The following is a 13,183-nucleotide window of genomic DNA, read 5'->3' as shown; positions in this document are numbered from 1 at the left end:
GGTCCTGCAGGGGTATAAGAGTATGGTTATTGCTTCTGTGTGTGCCATAGCGTGCAATGGGTGGGTGCCCGTGTACCCCAGTGCTGGCATTCCCTTGTGGGGGCTGTTGTGACTGTGGTTTGGGGGGGGTGGGTATGTGCAGTGGGCATGCTTAGGTGATGGGTGTCCATGGTTTGTGGTCGCATGCAGGGCTTGGTGTTGGGATGGGTGGGTTGTGATGGTGAGACATTAGCAAGGAGGATGTGTGATGGGGGTGGGGGGTGAGGGTGGGGGTATGATTTGGCATGCCGGTGGGTGGGGGGGATGAAGGAGTTGAGATTCGACTTACCAGAGTCCATTCCTCCGCCTACTCCTGCGAGGCCCTCAGGATGCAGGATCGCCAAGACCTGTTCCTCCCATGTTGTAAATTCTGGGGGTTGAGGTGGGGGTCCGCCGCCAGTCCGCTGCACCGCGATGTTGTGCCTTGATACCATGGAACGCACCTTCCCCCGTAGGTCGTTCCACCGCTTCCTGATGTCGTCCCGATTTCGTGGATGCTGTCCCACAGCGTTGACCCTGTCCACTATTCTTTGCCATAGCTTCATCTTCCTGGCAATGGTGGTGTGCTGCACCTGTGCCCCGAAGAGCTGGGGCTCTACCCGAACTATTTCCTCCACCATGACCCTGAGTTCAGCGTCTGAAAACCTGGGGTGTCTTTGGGGTGCCATGGGGTGGTGTGGATGAGGTGTGGGGTGGCGTTTGTGGTGATGAGTGTGGTGCGTGTGGTGGTGTGTGGTGTTTTGTGCGTGGATGTTGTGTGGGTGATGGTGTTGTGTGACTCTGTGTGGTGGGATTGTCTATTCTGTGCTCTCTCTCTGGCCTTCGTCAATAATTTTGGGTCGTAGGGGTTTGTGGGTGATGTGGGTGTGTGTTTTATATTGTGTTGGGTGTGTGGGAGTGGTGTTAGTATGTGTATCAGGTGTGTGTGTTTCAAAATGACCAATGTGGCAGTGTTTTGGAGCTGTGTGTGTATTTTGACCGCGGCGGTGTGTACCGCCAATGGAATACCGCGGTTGAAAGACCGCCGCGTGGATTCGTGGGTCGGAATGGAATGGGCGTATTTCTGTTGGCGTGACGGTGGGTTTTTGGTCATCGCCAGTTTTTCGCTGCCCGTTGGTGTGGCGGACTTTTGTGGATGTCGGGTTTTTGGCGGTTTGCCTGTTGCGGGTCAGAATGACCGTGGCGGTTTCCCGCAGCAGCGTCGGTGTTATGGCGGTCTTCTGACCGGCGGTAAGCGCCTTTTACCGCCGAGGTCAGAATGACCCCCTGAGTCTTCTCTCCTTAGAGATTCGTTTGTATATTTATGGGAAACATGCCTGCCCTTCGTGACCTTGAGGGAGGAGGCATGCCCTTTATGGGAGGTTGGTTTACAGTACATGAGCAACACCTTTTCTATAATGTTATTTCAGGTTTGATCTTTTTTATGAGAGATGGTGCTTTTTATGACCATGGGAGATGTAGCCTTCTCTTCGTGTTTTCTGGACTTTGGGCCATTCTCCTCATGGCTGCAATGGACGGAACCTAAAATTTCACACTTTATGAAAGGGTGCAGCAAACATTCCCCTGATAAAATGGTAATCGTATTGAAGTAGTCTGTGAGACAGCAGTGACCTATATCCATGCAGTTCAAGACGAGCTCAGCATTCAGCAGTGCCCCTTGTAAAATTGTCCTCAGTATTTGTCTCTGAGATTCCTGTCAGATCTGTTACCTTCACTGAGCCTGTTCTCTATTTATAAAATGTGCTGTGTTCTGTAGACCAGTGTATTACAGGATCCCTTATTAAGAACGCCATGCTACAGGTTTCAGTCTGAAGGGCACGCCACTGTAGAACGCAGAGCATGTGCACTGAACACCAGCAGGAGAATTAGTCCAGTTTGGTTTACTATTTATTTATGAAGTTTTGTTACAGATCTACACACAGTGTGCATACCATCATTACATGTAATTCTATCTAAAGTGAGAATGGAGCACACATGAAAAGTATTCATAAATTAGCAGTTATGTTCATAGATCCTTAAATTGTATTAGAGAACTAAAACAACAAGCGTAATGTGATCAGATGTGATATCAATATAATATGTGATAATTTCAGAGAATGCATTATTCAGTTAACAAATTTAATACACATAATACAAATATAGCCTAATTTCATGAAGAGGTGTACAGAAATTGTAACAAAGCTATAGTAGTACAACACAAAACTAATGTTACATAAAGTGTTAACAATATTTTTTCACAAATTGCATGGTTAAATCAAAAGCAAAACAATTCATCTCTAAAGCACTCATAGTCAATAGAAACAGATTAAATCAATCAATGGTGTGAGTGGCTTGAAGCGGAAACATTTCTTTTCATCCAATGAAAGAATTGATTGTAAGGTTCAACCAGATTCAGCCGACACGTGTTTCATCCTACAAAGGACTTTATCAAGGCTGACAGGACAAATAATACAATCACTTGTTACAACCTGTTTTCCCACTAATATCCGACTTAATACCAACCACAACATTAAAAAAATCACACAATACATCGGCACAGCAGTGACAATATAAGTGTCATTCCAAAGATTAAAAGTATGTAAATAATAAAATGCACCATAATACCACAACAATCACCAAATTATATATGGGTTAAAAGCAAACAGAAGCCATCCTTCTAAGTGTCCCCAATGGGTGTCAGCAATATTGTAAACCAAGTGAGGAAATGAAAGTGACAAAAGAGAGAACCAATGGACACAATGTCCTCATGCAAATTAGTAGTAATCAATTCCAAAAGAGGGAATTTGTGAATAATGTCACAAGAGTCCAGAGGCCAGAAATAGTAAGTAATTTCCATGTATATTCAAAGACCCAAGTTAGCACACTAACAGAAAAATATGTTAAATTATATACCTTTTCTTTTTATGTTTGTTAAGTTCTATTCAAGCTATAATTCCCCAATTTGTTGCGAAACCACAACAAGTCTGTAAGATAAAACCATAAGTGTCCCATATCCAATAAGTAAATTCAAATTTCTACATATTGGTCAATCCAAAAGTCCAACCAACCTGTACTTATTAATCTCCAACGGAATAGTTAGATCTTGGATAGGTATTTATAATCACAGAACAACCTATATTTCCCAAGAGTTGGTCATAATTCCAAAGTATATGATATCTGTAACAAATCAAATGAGGGAAGAGAGATTTTTAGTATATGGTCCAAGTAAGAAGGTGAGTCTAATAGACTCTCCCCATATTATTTGGAGTATCAAGAAAAAGAAATTTCGAAGAGTGCCTTAAAATATGTAGACATATATATTCTTCATGTCACTCTCTTCCTAACTTTACAAATTACCTTCATATCCGGTTCACCATAGTCCCACCGAGTGGTTTACCCTTCGGTACCGGCATCAAACAACCGAGTGGTTTCAAAGTTCGTCTTTTTATGGAAAGTGGAGATAAAGGAAGGACACACCCTTTTCTCATTCGATGCAAGTCTGTAGCAGCGTTTTGAATACGTCCGCCATCTTGGAATTCCAGTTCGGCATCTAATAAGCGTGCCGACAGGAAAAAAGAGGAGAGAGAAGAGAAAACACTTGGCCCTCATCGGGGCCAAGTTGGATATAAATGTCATATTATCACAAACAAAATACTGGAATTCTAGCAATACAATGTGCTATGCCACGACACGCGCGCATAGCGCGTCATAGCAATTACGGGCGCCATCTTGTAAGGACCCGCGATGCGCTTGTAGATACCAGGATGTTCTAAAACCATAGGGGTGTCCCTGTCTGTGCCACAAGAACCCTCTACCAAATCACGACAAAATATTCATCTAAAAACAGCCACATTATCAGGCCATATAGGAAAAGAGGATAAGTCTACATACAAGATCGCACATCGACTTCAGGCGCCATCTTGGATCGGTCGTGTTTGTAATTATAAGTACCAGAACCTAGCAAATCAATTTGGAAAAGTTTGGGAAAGAGTATTTACAGCACATAAAGGTCATACAAGACCATCTTAGAATCTATTGGGATATCCCCCTTCATATGATACAGCCCTTTTTAAACAAGGATTAGCCAAACAATAACAGGTATTACATGTAATACCTGTTAGATGTACCATCAGGAAATACATTTTTTGAATCAGATTATTGATGATGGGCCTTGCCCTTCTACATTTAAACGGGGTTGTGTGGTGTAAATGTTGTATCCTTCATTCAGGTTACACTTTAGTGCCAGCAACAGAAACAAAGACATGTGAGGTTATAGTGAAATGTTGGACTGGGAGGAGATGTGACCAACAGGTCTCCTGAAGATCATTTGTACAAGTACAACTTTAGTAGTTTTTTATTTAAAAATGTCTTTGGGACCCCTCTTATGCAAGCCAAGAGAGCTGCACTTGACTCCTGAGTTTTTGACCCATTTCAGGAGAGGCAACCCTTATATCAGTGTGGAATTGTGGGTAAGAGGTTAACTTTTTAGTCATAGGATTACAGGTGAACTATCAGGATCCCAACTGAAGAGACACTTAAAGACAGTCATCCATGGACTCCCATAGATATGGCAGCATGTTATACCTGGTATTTAGGGCCAGATGTGCTCTACTACATGGCAAGGTGGGCACTGGCGGATCATGATGACCTCAGACTCATCCATTCTGTGGACTGTGGTATCTGTTCTGTGGAGCTTTTGAGATTTTCAGATGGGGCAGGGGACAGCGCCTTCCAACGCTCTTCCAAACCAGGTAGTTAAGAGGTCAGATAAATGATGCACTGAATTTACTGTTGATGATTGCTGTAACATGCTTATCAACTGCCTTGTTATATATAAAGTTGATGTGTGTTTACATACCATATACTTTTGCATGGATGTAACTGTAGCAACACTTTGTAGTATTGAATTTATTGCTGAAGTATGTACACACATATGTCCTATCTGGATTTGCAAGTATTTATGGCATTTACAGTGGGGTGCAATGCACAAGAACTTTCGCAATAGTGTCATCAAATGGTTGTTAATGGTACTAGGATGTGCATAAACATTGTACTGTGTGACAGTCCTTTGTGAAGGGGTCTCAACAAGTCTTGGGGCTGCTTTTCGAAGCGAGGCAAGTATCTGCCACCTCTTTGAAAGTTAAAGTTTCAAGTTTCACCAGAAATACTTATATAAGCTCCGTTCCTTTACAGTCAGATTGAACTTTGTTTTGTTCCACAGGTTTACATCTAAAAATTGACAGCTATTGCTAAAAAACTCTCCACCTGCTCTATTCCTAAAGCCATGCATGGAAAACTGACCATAACTTCCGATTTTTCCCTCCCTTATTTATTTTACATGCCCCTCACATTTTATTCTACCTTCTGCATACCTCGTGTTTATAGACTACTCTAAATCCCACAATTGTCTTAATCACTCTTTCAATGAAACATTATCCCTGCAACCTAGCAATATAGATTCATTCCAATAACTATTTACTCATCACATAACCCTGTTATGTTGTGAAATGGAACAGTCCATTTGTTTAGCCCAGTAGAGGGAGATCCGGATGAGACACCTCCCAATATTGTTGTGATGGTCACTTTTGCCACATGTGTCTAGTGATAATAAATAGACCTGGGATATTCAGCTTGTTGTTCCGTAGCCACAGTATGTATCTGGTGTCTGTCAGTTAGTGAAGTGGCCCACTGCTCCACTCCTGCATGCTAAGGCCCACAGCAGGCAGTGCAACAACTGGTGACGAGGGCCTACTGCACCCTGCCTTACAGAAAAGCGGTCTTTCAGCCCCTGGGCCACAGAGCGCAACATCGCATTGAAGATCCCACTCCTGTCCCCGGATCTCACTGACTCAGCCAGTGCCCTGCCGCCGCATCAGCACTGCTCCGCGGCACTCCTGCCACACATGCATGTGCTCTTGCTGTCCTGTTGGGCCCATGGCCCCACCCGCATTCCTGCTCCTGGCACCCCTCCACACAAGAACCAGCCAGCCACTCTGATTACACACCTGCGCTGCCCTGCCTTGAAAGATCCACAATGACGACTGTGCTTCCCCAGACAGGCCTGCAGGTCCTGCCCCAGCCCAATTACGAACTCCCTGCTACCTTCCACGCTCTACAGTACTCCAGCCACACAACACAGTGGCTCCAGCACATATTTACTTCTATGCCACTGCTCTAGCATCACCACCTCAGTCTGAGCAGCTCTCCTGGTAAGCCCTCCTCACTCTTCAGCAGTTTGCTCCAAAGTTGCGACATGGGCCTTCTCTATTCTAGCGCTTAGGCATTCTTGCTGCTCACTCCACCCAATCAGACAATTTTGGAGGTGAAAAATGTGTGACTGTCCCACAATTGGAGGGGTATTTGGGCATGGCCTACAGCTTATGATAAACACCATAAGATTGACTTTTTTTAAATCCACTGCAAAAGCTACGTTGCTCAAAGAAACTTCCATTGTTCCCAAAGGCTACTACCGTGGACTTCTGGTGTTTTTCAAGTGCCAGTTGAAGTGCAAAGATGGCATCCATCCCCACTCTTGAGCGTTTTGTGTGGATGTGGTGGCCCCCCATTCTCTCAAGCATCCAAATGGAAAGAGTGGGTGGACTGCTTGGAGACATACTTTTCTGCGGTGACCGTGGAAAATGACAGGAGATGTCCCATTCTTTTCTTCTCCACCTCGGGGTGCTGCAATACACAAGATTGTAAATATCAGTGACAGAGGCAGGACTATCCTTCACTTACACCACTATGAAACATGCACTAACATCCTACTTCAAAACAAGTGTTTTTTTTTTACGACAAGCTAGACAGCTAGCTACTTAAAGAATCGGTGGACGCTTTTATGCCTGACTAAGGAGTTGGCCAGTACATGAACGCTGCCTGATGCGAATGACGAAATTAGAGCACAATTCACCCAAGACTACTCCACTGCAAAGTTGAGAGAAAACATCCTTCAAGTGCTGGGGATGTCAATGGCCAACATACTCATGCTCAGCCTCTCCAAAGAACATTCTAAGGCGCGCGCTGCGCAAATGGAGGCAGCCCTACAACGACCAGTACAAACTAAAACCTGTCAACACAATATCCACCTCTAAAATGGACAAACAGAAAACTTGTGCCAAGCCCACCACCATTTTGAAGGTCTGCCACTGGTACCGAGATCCGTACCCAAACGTAACTACCTGTCCAGCGCAAGGCAAAAGTTGTTCATCATGTAACAAGCTGAACCATTTTGTGAATCTTTGCCAGCCCACCGCTAGCAGGAAACCACAGAAGTCCAAAGTTCAAATCTGTTAATTCTATGAAGGTGCCAGAGGTCCCAGATAAAGAAGAAGACATGGATGATTATGATGTTGATGGTGCAGTGCATGTCAACATGACATGCAACCAGAAGAGTACAGAGGGCGCCGCATCCCGAAGTGCACCGTCACCGTTGCGGGCTACCCAATTCCGGCTCTAATTGATACAGGCACCTCAATCAATATCATAGCGCAACCAATCTTCCAAACCCGTCCATGCCAGCCAGTGCTACGCCTCACTGTGACTCAAGTGTATGCCTTTAATCAACAATGCCACTACTCCTAGCGGTTGTCTTCATGACCAGCATCACCCATGATGATTGCACGACCAAAGCCAAAGTCTATGACACTCAAGGGGGCTCCAGAATGCTCTTAAACTGCAAGACGGCTAAACGACTCCAGCTAGTCACTATTGCATTCAGTGTACACCCTGGTGGACGAGTTTGCTCAACTGTTTGAAGGGATTGGATATTTGGAGTATCACATGGTCCGCGTTCACATCGGTGAGTCATTCTTTATTTCGGCTAAAAGCCATAAAGCATCAGAATAAAAAAAAGTGTAAATACATACAGACATTAAACGTAAAAAGGCTCGGATGGAAATAAAGTGCCATACAGTTAATGTCCCAAACAAACCCTAAAACAATAAAAGTAAAATAAACATATATACATTAAAGCTAAAACCGATTAAGAACACTCAATAATGTTACACAATTAAAAGCCTATCTACCTAGATCCTATTAATAAATTAACAATCAACCAGGTGTCTTTGCAAATTAACAAGTCAATCAAGTGGGGAGTCTCTAGATCTTACAGCCCATGCACACTGGAGATACCTCACAACTGCAAAGACTACCTTATCACTTGTATCACTTGTCAATACGCGAAGAGATGCCCTGTAATTTCTTATCCCGAGCAATCTACATAGGGGAATGATCCACTTCCTTCTAGGAATCGAGTATCTGGGGCAAAAGAAAACAAAATGTGCCAGGGTCTCAAGTTGAGTTGGGCAGAAGTAGCAAAGACCTGGGGTGTAATCAGCCTTGTTCCACCTTGAGGTAAACAATTTTAACGGCAAGGTCCCTAGTCTGAATTTGATAAAAATACTTTTAATGTAAGGTGGTTTTAGGTTATCCATATATATTTCAAACTTTGGGGAGCATTTATGATCTAGAAACTGTGCTGTCCTACTACCTTGCCCCTAACTGGACCATATCTGCATCAAAACCATCTCCCAATAACATTGCTTTGTGCGTAGCATCACTTCCTTGGTTAAATCGCTAGGAACTCTCCACACCTCCTCCATTTTAATATGATAACACATATCTCTAACGTATTTAAACCAAGGAATTGACAGTGCACCATCGAGAGCTAGTAGCTCTGCTACAGCTGCTTGGTAGGGAGCCAAATGATCAGAAGACCAATGGTGCATCCAATACGTAAGTGGTCTCAAAGCAATTTCATGATGAATCTTGCTAGGTCAAATCTAAGGGGGATAAGAGGTGTACTCATCGGGAAGCGCAACAAGAAACTTATCAATCGATTTTCGACCAATGTCAGGTTCCTGGAGTTACAATGGCCCCAGAGCTCGGCACCATAAGTTGTAGCAGCCACTGCTGCAGCCTTATATACAGTGATAGCCGGCGAAATTTGCCCTTCCATAGAGTTTTTGATTTTCCTTCCTATCACTGCTGACCTCTGCCGGAGGACAGAGGCACTCTTTTCAATTTGTGCCGACCATTGTTGATCGTCCGAAAGTCTAATCGCCAGGTAGTCAAATTGACTGACTTGTTCTATTAATTGGCCACCAATAATCATTTTCCCCCAAAAGGTCTTATGTGGGTTAAAAGCCATGAACTTGTTCTTGTCTGCATTGATTTCAAGGCCCCTCTTCTCGCAGAACCTAGCAAAAGCATCTAATTAATTTTGGAGGCCCAATGGAGTTTTTGACATCAGTAGGGTGTCGTCTGCAAACATAAGGATAGGAACCGGGACTCGTGCTAACTTGGGGGTGTCATGGTTACATCACATCAGCTGGTCTCTGATATAGAGGCCAAACAGGATAGGGGCCAATACGCACCCCTGTCGGACCCCTTTTGCAATGGGAATAGCGGCTGTCAAGTCGCCACCCAGTGACCACCGAACCTGGGCATAGGTTCCCTCTTGAAGGTGTTTTATCAGTCTCAGTAATTCACTATTGAGATTATAAGACTCCAAGACATTCCATAACAAATCCTGAGGGACCAAATCAAATGCAGTCTTTAGATCAATAAAAGCAACATACAGGTGGTCCTTATTTAAGTTCAGGTATTTCCAGCAAAGGAGTTTAAATCTAAATACCTTATCCATTGTGCTAACCACTTTCCTGAATCCTGCCTGAAAGTCTGAAAGGACCTGAAGATCCTCAATCCATGTATGCAGTCTAGTCAGAACCTGCTAACAAAATACCTTCTGGCTCACATCAATTAGGTTTATCGGTCTATAGTTGGCTGGTAATTCCCTGGCCCCCTTTTTGTAAATGGGGACTATTATTGCTCCTCGCCATGTGGGGGGGAACCCGCCACCCCTCAGGATTGCATTGCTAAGAGTGTTTAAGTACAGAGACCAAGTTCCAGGTCGAGATAAATACAAATCGCCTGGAACACCATCAAGGCCTGGAGCCTTCCCTTTGCGCAATGTTTGGAGGGCCAAGGTAGTGTCTTCCAAAGAGAAATAGCCTAAACCAAAACTTGGCAAAATTTGCATTCCTAGAAAATGAAATTTGGGAAGTACAAAACACATGTTGATTGGTATACGCTGGTGCATCTGTTCGAATCTACCATATAAAGGTTCTCTAAATGTGACACCCAACTTGCTGGCTGGATTACTGGATCATTCTCTTCTTTCTGAGGATCTTTCTTTTCTACCACCAGTTTCCAAATCAATTTTGTGTCCCCCTCTTGGAGAGCACCAACCATGGCATTCCATTTTTTAATTTCCCAGTAATTTTGACCAATTGTTAATGCTGTTTTATATGAAGACCTTGCTACTCTTATCTCCTGGTGATTACGTTTCTGTAGCGCCCTCAACAACTGCGATTTGGCCTGTTGGCAAGAACTATAGAACCACCTTAACGATCTATCCATAGTCTTCCCTCTTTCTCTTACGACCAGAAAAAGAGGTCTCAGCCGATTGACCAAGGAGCAGTGCAAATTAATGAAATCCACTAATGCAAAATCAATATACTTTAGGGGGAGTAAAGTCGTTTTAACTGCATCATAGATTGCAACGTGGAATTTCACGTCCTCTGCCACCGCTTCCCATCTTACATTCTTATAATCAATAGTCACTATTAAATTATTACCCATCACCCGTTTAGTCAGATTGCTGCTATTGAATATGGAGGGTGTAAAAACTGTGCAGAGAGCTTGGTGATCACTATCAACCCTAGGGGTAACAGCCATATCGCTAAGGGAATGCCAAATGGTGTCATCAACAAAAATGTAGTCCAGGTGACTCGTGTATGGTCCTTTTTATATGTGGGCATAGCCGGGGTATCCGACTTGGTGTTCCCATTTACTATCCTTAATCCCATGTTATTTATTAAATTCTCTAATACGGCTACCACTCCCCCTGGTTGCTTTATTATTTCTTGTACCGGGACTGATTTAGCCCAAGGGTCTGCAAACTGAGTTCTTTCTCGTGGATAATCATCCTTGCAACTTAGTTGCATATTACAGTTCTCTGCTATAATTATGCCTCGTCCCCCTGGCAGCTGACTCAGAAAATCCGAAAGGAGATTCAGCATAGCAATCTGTGTGTTTCGTGGCCCAGATCTAATATAGATATTTACGATCGCTATGCGATTGTACCCCCTTGGGTTCCAAATTTCCATCTCCACCGCTAGTATATCACTAGTGGGGCACAATAGCTCCTTTACCTTAGGGAACAGATCTTGCTTCAGCCAGATTATTAAGCCCCCCGAAGCTCTACCAGATGAAGATGGGAGTGCAATCTTCTGGAAGGTGACATATCCCGGTCTGTGGGTTGTTAGAGATGCCCATGTTTCCTGGAGCAGGATTATATGGTGCTGAGCTATAAAGCTGCACCACTCAGGGTTAGTTGTTTTGGAGCGTAAGCCTGCCACGTTCCAGGATAAAAATTTAATTAGAGAATCGTTACAGCCTCCAACCTCCCCTCCATGCCCCTTATGGGAGCAATTGCTACTTCCCTGTCCCACTCAGCTTCGCATCCACTAGGGATATTACAATACACTATTTCCTCTGCTTCCACACAGCCTGGTGGAGGAGCGACCTCTGACCCTGGTTCTCAGGCAGGTCGCTCCCCTCACCGCCACACAGCCTCCAGTGTGACCGCTCTCGCTCCTGTGCCCTGTGCTCCTGTGCCCTGACTGCCTTTTCCCGCCTCCAGTGACCTAGCGCCAGCGTCCTCTTCGTTGTGCCCGAGTGCCTGTGTCCGCTCTTTCTTCTGTACCCCGAGTGCCTGTGCCCCTGGTATTGTTCCACTGTACTTTTTACCTTTTTGCCCTTACTGTGTTCTTTTCTCTTCCAGCCTCGTCGCGTCACCCCATCGCCGCCCGTTTGTTTCCCGCCGCTACACTCCGGTAGCTCCGCCCCCTTGCTCCCCATTGGCCGCCCCGCTCCCACCTCCCAGCTGCTCCTCCCTCCCTCTTCCCCTCATATGGAGGCCGCGCCGCTGGCGCGCCAAAGGCGTGCCAAAGGCAAGCCCGTCTGCGCCCGTCCTCGCCTGGACCACGCCCAGCGCCAGACCCCCTGGCCCCCGCCGCTGCGAGCCTACCCGCCGGACCTACGAAGCCGCCACCCTCATCGCACTCAACACTGGCCGGATCCCCGGGTGCTGCCGTGCCGCCCCAAGACGCACCCACGGACCCTTCACCTGCCAATCCTGCAAGTTCTCCTGCATCCAGACCCGCACCGCGCCCGCCAAACCAAGCACCAACAGCAACCACCTGAAGTGCATCCTGCTCAACACCCGCTCCATCCACAGACACGCCGTGGAACTCTGGAACCTGCTCGACACCACATCTCCAGACGTCGCCTTCCTCACAGAAACCTGGATGAACGCCTCCTCAGCGCCCGACATCGCCATCGCCATCCCGGACGGATACAAGATCACCCGGAGGGACCGCATCAACCAGACAGGAGGAGGCATCGCCATTGTCCACAAGAACACCATCCGCATCACGACCAACTCCGACGACACCCTCACAGCTGCCGAACATCTCCACTTCCAGATTCACACCGACCCCAAGACCACACTCAGAGGCACCCTCATCTATAGACCCCCAGGACCCCGCACACAATTCAGCGAAGACATCGCAGACTTCATCAGCCCTCAAGCCCTCTCCTCCGCTGACTACATCCTCCTAGGGGACCTCAACTTCCACCTGGAGAACAACAACGACAACAACACCACCACCCTGCTGGACAACCTCGCCAACCTCGGACTCAAGCAACTGGTGAACACCCCCACCCACTACGCCAGACACACGCTTGACCCAGTCTTCTCCTCCAGCAAGTACATCTCCTTCAGCCACTCCACCGGACTCCACTGGACAGACCACAGCTGCGTCCACTTCAGCTTCAGAAAAACCACGACTCACCACCACCCACAACAGGCTCCCCGCAGGAGCTGGAACAAGATCACCACCGACCAGCTCTCCACATCACTGAGCCAGAACCCTCCCGCCAGCTCAGCGGACCCCAACCAAGCAGCCAACAACCTTACACAGTGGATCACCAACTGCGCTGACAACCTCGCACCTCTGAAAACCCATCCCATCAGGCCCAACAGCAAGAAAGCCTCCTGGTTCAACAACGACCTCAAGAACTCCAAGAAGAACTGCCGCAC

At 46.0% G+C, this 13,183-nt stretch overlaps 1 protein-coding gene across 2 annotated transcripts in view; it reads left to right on the top strand.

Annotated features, from left to right (window-relative positions):
• The window catches only part of MMP24 (matrix metallopeptidase 24), a 701,821-nt gene that overhangs the window by 182,879 nt on the left and 505,759 nt on the right, over positions 1-13,183 (top strand). The window lies entirely within an intron of this gene.

This window comes from Pleurodeles waltl, chromosome 7 (genome assembly GCF_031143425.1).
Source record: "Pleurodeles waltl isolate 20211129_DDA chromosome 7, aPleWal1.hap1.20221129, whole genome shotgun sequence".
Lineage (NCBI taxonomy): Eukaryota > Metazoa > Chordata > Amphibia > Caudata > Salamandridae > Pleurodeles > Pleurodeles waltl.
The sequence above is the reverse complement of the archived record's forward strand: the minus strand, read 5'-3'. Positions and strand labels throughout refer to the sequence as shown.